An 8502-nucleotide genomic window follows, 5' to 3' on the forward strand; every position below is an offset into this window, starting at 1 on the left:
TTTAAGTGGAGAAGTGATAGCTATAAATATGGCAAACAATGCCTAGAAGAGCGAACTGGTTAGACTGATGTTATAGTGGATGATGGAAAATAGATTTTGTTTACACATTAGCCCAAACATTTTGGAGGAGAAAATCATGAGGTATCTTTAAGGAAAAGAATAGCTTAATTTCTGAAAGGAGTCATGTGAGGTATAGGCTAGCTGCTGCATGAACATGCACTAGATGATGTGTTCCAAGCCAGTAATCCATTATTCTGTGATTTCCTGAGCCTTCCCTCAACTTCATATCCCTCTGCCAAGCTCTGATGCACAGAACTTAAAAATATATATACTTTGGAAGCACAAAATAGCATTTTAATATTAATCATTTGACTGAGCCATGTATTGCGCCTTCAGTTATTCAATGTACTGACTGCAAAATCTCAATTAATGCACTGCACAAAAGTGATAGCAAGAAATCACAATACAAAGAGCACAAATATTTGGCAGTTGAAGTTTCTATGCCCCTTTTGGGAAAAGAGCATATTAGCTAATAAAATAACCATGCGTGTCATACACACTCACAATGTATTTATCATAATGGCCTGTTACGTGAACTAATAACTGATCATATTAAACAGAACCTTGCATAAAAACTAAAAGGTCAGCTTTACAAAAGTGTGATATTCCTTTTCCCCCCCATTAGTCAGGGATAGGCTAATAATTTACACCAGAAGGCCTCCCTCTCATTACAGAGCTGCTAAGCTATGTAAAAAACAGGCATGATTCATATATCACTGCTTGATGTTTACATTGCAGGCCATTTGTGGGGAGGGAGTCTGTTTTCAAAAGATAACTGTACATTTAATAATACATTTCTGTGACCCTCATGACTACAGATATAACTGGTCAGACTACTGATTTATAAATAATATTAATTACAAATGAGGCCTCCTCTTGGTTAGGAAATCATTAGCCAACTGATTCTGGCTTTCTTCAAGAGTGTTAATGATATGTAAGGGATCCAGGGCAGCTCTGCAACAAGCCTCAAGCAAGCAGCAGCTGGTTGTGCTGATCAAAGATTTACAATCTACTTTGTGAGTTCCTCTTTGCTCCACAGAGGAAGTATCTTGAGATAGATCAATACCTGGTGCAGCTTCATTTCCTGGGGCAGCAGCTGGGCAACTATACTAGTCTGTGCTTTGGGGAGCTGCTATTCTGCCCCCCCCCCCTCCAGCGACCATTGCATGGGAGCACCTTTCACCTCCTTAACCTTCAGTGCAGCCACACAAGCTGGGACTCAGTTTAGCCCTGAATAATTGGCCCCATTAGAACTCTGTCCTGCTCTGCAGGAGATCAAATGGCAAAGCTTCCATTGTCTTCAATGTGCAGGGTCAGGCAGTAGTATTTTTAGGCCTCAGATTGTTTGCAAACTGCTAACTTGACTCTTTATGGTGGGTTCCCAGATGGTTTCAACTAAAATACTGGACACACTTGACGTTACATCACAATCTACATTACATCTTATTTAGAAAATACCAGACATTTATATTTTTTCAGTTTGTTTCCTGAACAAAAAGCTCAAAACCGGACACCTGGCAACCCCACCTGGGCCAGGCCCACCACAGATAGGGGTTGCTGTGGGGCCCCACGGGCCTGGAGCAGTCCTCTGCCTGGGATGGGTGGGGGACTGCTCTAGCCCTTACTGGTTATCCAGAACTGGTAAGCCTCACCATCTAAGTTAAGGCTTACTGGTTAATCATTTACATCCCCACTGCCAAGACTTATATCACGATTTCTCACCTAAGACAGAGTCTATTGCTTCTGCTCCCAATTGGTGTGAATAAAACATTCTTAACAGTGAAACAATGACATTTTTTTAAACAGGAAAGTCATGAAATAACTCCCATGTGACTTTTGAGAATATTACCCAAATTTGAGAATATTACCAAGAAACGTCTGTTCCAGAACTTCCAGAAAATAGCTGGTGGTGGTTTGAATTCCCAAGAATCATAACCAGCTGAACTCAGTGCTTTCAGTCCCAAATCTATTTGCAAATCAGTTGATTACCTTTTTACCATTCAATCTGTTTTGTCAAAACCAGCACGTTGGATTACCCACTAGGAGATCTAGACCTTTCTGTAGCTCAGGCCTGCACGACTCGGAAAGTGGCGAGGGCCATATTACTCCAAAGAAAATAACTTTGGGACGCAAGTAGGGATGCTCTCCCAAAAAATACCGAACATGTGGGCTAAAAATTTTTGTCGAGCAAAAACAAAATGCCACGCGTGTCTCCATTTGTCTCTCCTGCACCCTGCCCATTGGTGCCTTCCCCTTTCTCCTGACCTGCCCTCCTCCCCTCAGCACAAGCCCCTTCCCCTCCCCTACCTGGCTTCTGCCTTCCAGGTTGCGGGGCTGCCGGAGCCTTTTTGAATCGGGCAGTCGCCGGCTGTGATGTCACACCAGCATTCCGGTCGGCGGATCAGATGGGGCCTCGCTGCCCGTAGTCAGCACGGGCTGCACAATAAGCCCTGCCTTGGGCCGTATGTTGTGCAGGCCTGCTGTAGCTAGTTTATATGTGTTTATATAGCAAGGTTTTAGTATTAAATTTATAAATTATTTTTATATTAGTTATGGAAAGTTAGCAGATAAAGGGCTGCATGCTTCATAGCTTATGCACACACCAATGGCACCATTCCCTACCCCACAAACTCCCTTTGCCACTTGCCCCATCTCCCTCTATTTCAGTCCTGTCCCCCATGCCACAGGTTCTGCACGTTTCCCCCATTCTCTCTTTCCCTAATTCCAGAAATTCTCTCTTTCCTTCCCCCTGCCCCCCTTTCAAAGTACCTTTCTTTCCCTCATTCCCAGACTGGAAGAGATGGGTGGGTAGCTGTTGCCCTCTCTCTCTCTTTTTCTTTCTTTCCCTCACCATGATGCATGCTTTGCAGAACCAGCACATCAGTAGGAGGAAGGAAGGAGGCTGACTTCACTAGCCTTGCTTTCTGGCTCTCCCTCTAGCTGAGGAACCCCTCCCTATTATGAAAACCAAGGAACACCTTTGTAAGTATGACATTTGTACCTGCCCCCAACTGGTACAGTAGGGCTTAATGCATTTCTTTGGGCCAAGGAGGCCACACCTCTCCCCCAGCTCTGCTGAGCATACTCCAACTGGAACCACAGTATACAAGTGAGCATCTCAGCTCAGTCTGGGCTCACCACTGGAAAGGAAGGAAGTGAGCAGCAGGCTCCTATGGAAGGACATCTGACACTTCAGGAATTGGAGCCAGCCAGTAATGACCTATGTTCCCCAAGCTTTGGATACCACAGAGGGAGGAGAGAATACTGAGACAGCAAGCAACGTATGAAGAGGTAAGAAGTGGCCCAGGGAAACTTTGGAGGGAATCAGTTGTAGAAATGGACTAGTTTCAACAGGCTCCCAGCCAAGATGGTAGTGGGAAAATCTGCCACCAACACGGTCCCGGGTTGGGAACCCCTACTCTGGACACCCCCAGCATATCAATCTACCTCTCTGGTCACTAGGCTGCACAACCCTGACAGAAAGGGCAATGCGATCAATGAGGACCACAGCCTGAAAGAAATCTTTCCTTAACCCCCTCTTCTGGCCTTCGGACAAGCCCCCTCCCTCCAATCTCACCATAGTGCAACATCAGAAGCAAACTTCTCACACCCCAGGGCTCTCCAAATCCAAGTGACACCAGACTCTACCAGAACAATAGCTGAAAAATCTTCAGACATATCTCCACTGCTGGTGAGGATCAACACACTACATGATACACCTTTCCAGAGCTATAGACCTTACACATGCCTATCACCAGGGCTTGACAATTAGGGCAATCTACTCACCTGTGGCGAGTAGATTTTAGCCCAGTACGGCGCCGCAGCACGATCAGTGCATGCGCAGTGTGCCAAACCGCGCGGCTTGCGAGTGGGGCTCGCCGCTGCTTGTCAAGCCCTGCCTATCACAGCATGTGGTGTAACTCATTCAGGGCATTAAATGCCCCCAAATAATGACTGTGGGTCAAACCAGAAACCCACTAAGCTCCCCATGAAGGAGTGAACTCACCGCACACTGAACAGGAAAGTTGGACTCCCCACATTCCTACTGGGCATGCCCTGAGTCAATACCAGTATATAAATGAGCCACACAGCTCATTCTGGGCTGACCATTGGAGAGGAAGGATGTCTGTTGCAGGCACCAAAGTTGGTACTGCAATAGATTGTGAAAGTTAGAGGAGCTGAGAACCCAACAGATACTCTGGTATCTGCAGCCACCCCAGAGACTTTGGAGCCAGGAACAGCCCTGGCCGAGAAACCTAGGAACCCTGAAGCCACCCAGACCACAAGTACAGGAGTCATGGTAGGACATAACCCAGAAGGGGACTAACCATAGGTAAAGGACAGCTTGAGGGATGGGGTGAAATCACCTGCCTTGGATGGGAATCCCACCTCATCACCATCCCAAATGCCATATCACTGCTGGGCAAAACACTTTTCACAAAATCATCACTGCATATTTCACTTTTCAGTCTCCAGTTTCAAAGGAAACCTTCAAAAGCTCTGCCTGGAACTTAAATTCATAACTTTATTAGACACTAACAATCAGACTGAATAGAGACTCTGGATTTATGGCTTATTACAACAATCTATATAACCTGTTAACTGCTCTTTCTTTGTCCTATGACTGCAGAACTGTTACCAGGCCACTTAACTTTGACTGGTCTCTTACAATATGGTTTTTACTACTTATGCTAAGGAATTTGTTCCAGGTCCTTGTAGTTTGCTGTGACACTCTGAGTACCTTTCCCAGACCTGAGGAAGAGCTCTGTGTAGCTTGAAAGCGCCTCACCCTTACCAACAGAGTTAGCCTAGTAAAATACATTCCGTCAGCCACATTGGCTCAGTGACAAAGTCAGACTGCTTACAGGAAAAAGAGCCAGATCACCAGCTGGTGTAAATGGACCCAGTTCTGTGGAAGGCAATGGTGATATGCCAGTTCACATTGGTGGATGAAATTCTTCAGGCCTCATTGTCTTAATCACATTCTTGCACGGTGCTTAGCAGAGATGAAGTGTTATGTAAGTGTAAGCAGGGGCTGAACTGCTGCTTGCTGTCAGCCAGCTGAAAGGAGGGGTGGGTGTGCCCACTACAGTTGTTTAGCTCTACAAGGTAATTAACTGTTAACTGTTGACATGTAAATACTGCTCAGGAGAGAATCCAAGGTGTGGCTATGTAAATCCCATTCAGCCAGGGCTGATGGAGGGTCAGTGTTGGAATGGAATGTGGAGAATTGTATATAATTTGGGACTGTTGTGGGGGTCACTAATCATGCTACCCCTAAATGTGGGAACTGTCAAACATGCCACCAGTGCTTGCAGGAGATACACCACCTTCATGGTAAGAGGTCTCGGAAGAACAAGCCTCCCCCCTTCCAGAGTTGAATAGACAGAGCTGGGGGAAAGGGTTAAAGGACTTGAGTCAGCCTGCTTCACACCTACCAGGTGTGAGCTATAAGACTGGCCCAGCCTGCACCTTTCCCTCTTTGTTTTAAGGACAGACCTAAAGCAGACTCCCTGAGGAGTCTTTTTGTTTGCTAGTCCAGTGAAAGCTGGATTCATTTGAGAGCTGAAATCACTGGTTTGGCTGAGAGTTGAAATCACTAAGCTGAACTCACTGGTTTGGCTGAGAGCCAGACCTACTGCAGTAGAGTGGCAGCAGGCGAGGAGCGGCGACTAGCGGCGTGGCGGCAGGCAAAGAGCAGCCATCAGCGGTGTGGTGTGGTGCGACGGATGAGGAGCGGCCATTAGCGGCGTGGCGTGGAGCAGCGGCAGGCGAGGAGCGGCCATTAGCGGCGTAGCGTGGAGCGGCGGCAGGCGAGGAGCGGCGACCAGTGGCATGGCGTGGAGCGGCAGCAGGCGAGAAGCGGCGCCAGGTGCCCAGCGGAGCGTCCAGAGGTGTGGGACGAGACAGCTGGTGAAGCGTAGCGGAGTTTCGTATAAGGTGCCCCCTATCTATCTCCCCACCCCCATTTCTACCCAGGTTGGGAGGTGAAACCCTGCGGGTGAACTTTGGGACTCTGGGTGGCACAGAGACTTGTGGGGACACAGACTTTTGGGGAGTCGGTGGACTTCGGGCGAATCTTGGCCGGGGTGGGGGCTCATGTTTGGGTTATGAACTCTGTTTGTGGTGTTTTCCCCAAGCTAATGCCGTATGAATTCTTCCTCTGTTTCATTAAATGTTCTTTTCCTACACTCAGACTCAGTACTTGCGAGTAGGGAAGCATTGCCTCTCAGAGGCGCCCAGGGGTGCGTGAATTTCCCAGATCACTGGGTGGGGGCTCGAGCCGGTTCTTTGTGAGATTGACTCCAAGATATTGAACCCAGCCCTGGTTCCTGCCAGGCCTACCCGGCAGAAGTACTGAATGTTGTTCTGCCTCATGGAGAGGTTCAAAAGGTCATATTTTAAATCCCCTACAAAAAACTAGTCTCCTCTCCATGCATATCCCCATATTTTACACTGAAAACAAAAACATGTTAAACGGAAAACAGGCATCCTGGAAGTGAGCCAATTTGGTGGTGGAGGTATCACATTGCATGTAAAAGAGACTCCTTTGTGAGTAACCTGAAAGGTTTTTAACTTTCGGCCAGCAGAAGGTACATAGGGGATGTCTGTGCCACAGTCCAAGGTGTGTTGATTGCAGTATGTATTGGTAGGGTTGCCAGGTGTCCAGTTTTGAACTGTATGGTCCAGTACTTGAGCTTTCTGATCAGGAAACAAATTGAGAAAATATAATTGAGAAAATATAAATGTCCGGTATTTTCTAAATAAGATGCAATGTAGATTGTGAGGTAATGTCAAGTGTGTCTGGTATTTTTGTTGAACCCATATGGCAACCCTATGTACTGGCATACCCATTTTAGCTTTGCTCTAGCTGGCACATCTGAAAATAACAGCGCAGTATCCTTCCCCCACTTTGCCCAACAACACCCATGCCCAATTGCCCCTCCCTCTCTGGCTATTGTTCCCTAAGTTTGCCCAGCCCTAAAGCCAGCCCTGCATTGACTTTCCTTTATGCAGAAGGTCATAACAAAGTTGTCCTGACAATAACAACAGCATCATGGAGCAAATCGCAGATGTCATCAAGCAGCCAGCCATTATAGCTGGCTTTGGTGAGGCACGCTGGGTAATTAAGCTGGGTTTCAGAATCAGGCTATCTTGGCGAAGAAAGAAGGGAAAAGGGATGAGCAATTATGCTGCTAAGAACAATAACTTTTTATTTACTACAGACGTGCCAGATTCTATCATGAGCTAGACAGGTGCTCTTAGAACTAATTTAACAGTCCTATCCCTAACAATGCTGGTTTTTACAAATGAAGGTGGAATGGCTGAACGTTGTCTGCCTGTTCAATGTGTGCTATAAAAGTGCCAGTGAATGAGAAGCTTTATCTGCATTGCTACGGGCCACATTTTATCATTACTATAAGATAGACTTTTACCTGTCCAGCACACCTAGCCTAAGACAGGTAAAAGTCTTCTAGGACAGGAGGAGATTGTGACCTGGGGCAGGGGATTGGGATGCAGGGGGTTGGGTTTTGACCTAGTGCAGGAGAGGGCTGTGTCCTGGAGCAGGGGACTAAGGTGCAGGAGTGGGTGCAGGGGTTCAGGTTGTGACCTTTAGCAGGGGATTTGGGTGCAGGGTCTGGGACGGTTATGGGTTTGGGGGGGACAGAGTGTTTAACTTTTGTGGGGTTGGGGGTAGAGGGTAGAAGATTGGGGGAAGAGAGGGTCTGGGGTGCCAGAGGCAGGCTCTGACCAGGGAGATTTACCTGGGTGACTCTCAGCCAGCAGCCCAGCAGGGTTCGCAGTCATCTTCTCTGCCTGCCCCGCCCCCACACAGGCTGCAGGGGCCATGTGCTTTGGGGACTAAGAGCCTGAGGAGAGGAAGGGAGGGTGCTTTGCTAGCTGCCCGTTCTTCAAACAGGCAGCTCCCATTGCCCAGAAATCGCCAAATGAGATTGCGCTGGGGGCAGGAACAGCCCGGGAAGCACGACTCCCCCCACCCCTGGGCTCACAGCTGAGAAAGAGAAACAGCCACGGGGGCTGCTTTTCTGAGAAGTGTGGAAGGGGCTTGGGACAAGCAGGAAGTCTGCCTGATATGCCCCGCTGTGTCTGTGAGCTGAATCCAGTGGCTTGGTGGGCTGGGTCCAGCCCCTGCACTGTATTTTGCCCAGCCCTGCTACAGAGGCATAACTCGGAAGACCTTGGGAAAGTTGTACTAAGGAAAGGGTCGGCTTACATTTCACCAAGGGCTATCACTCAGTATCCTGTGCAGTTCACAACTTTCATAGGGAAAGTACCTACTGAGGATAAAGCGAGAGAGCACACTGAAATTATGAATGTCCAAAAGATTTCTCACATACTATCAGTGTCTATGGAAACGAGAGGCCACTTTGTTTAAACCAATTTTGATGTCTCTGACACCATTTGAAATCAAGAGACCTC

This window comes from Pelodiscus sinensis, chromosome 1 (genome assembly GCF_052426305.1).
Source record: "Pelodiscus sinensis isolate ZL-2025 chromosome 1, ASM5242630v1, whole genome shotgun sequence".
NCBI lineage: Eukaryota > Metazoa > Chordata > Testudines > Trionychidae > Pelodiscus > Pelodiscus sinensis.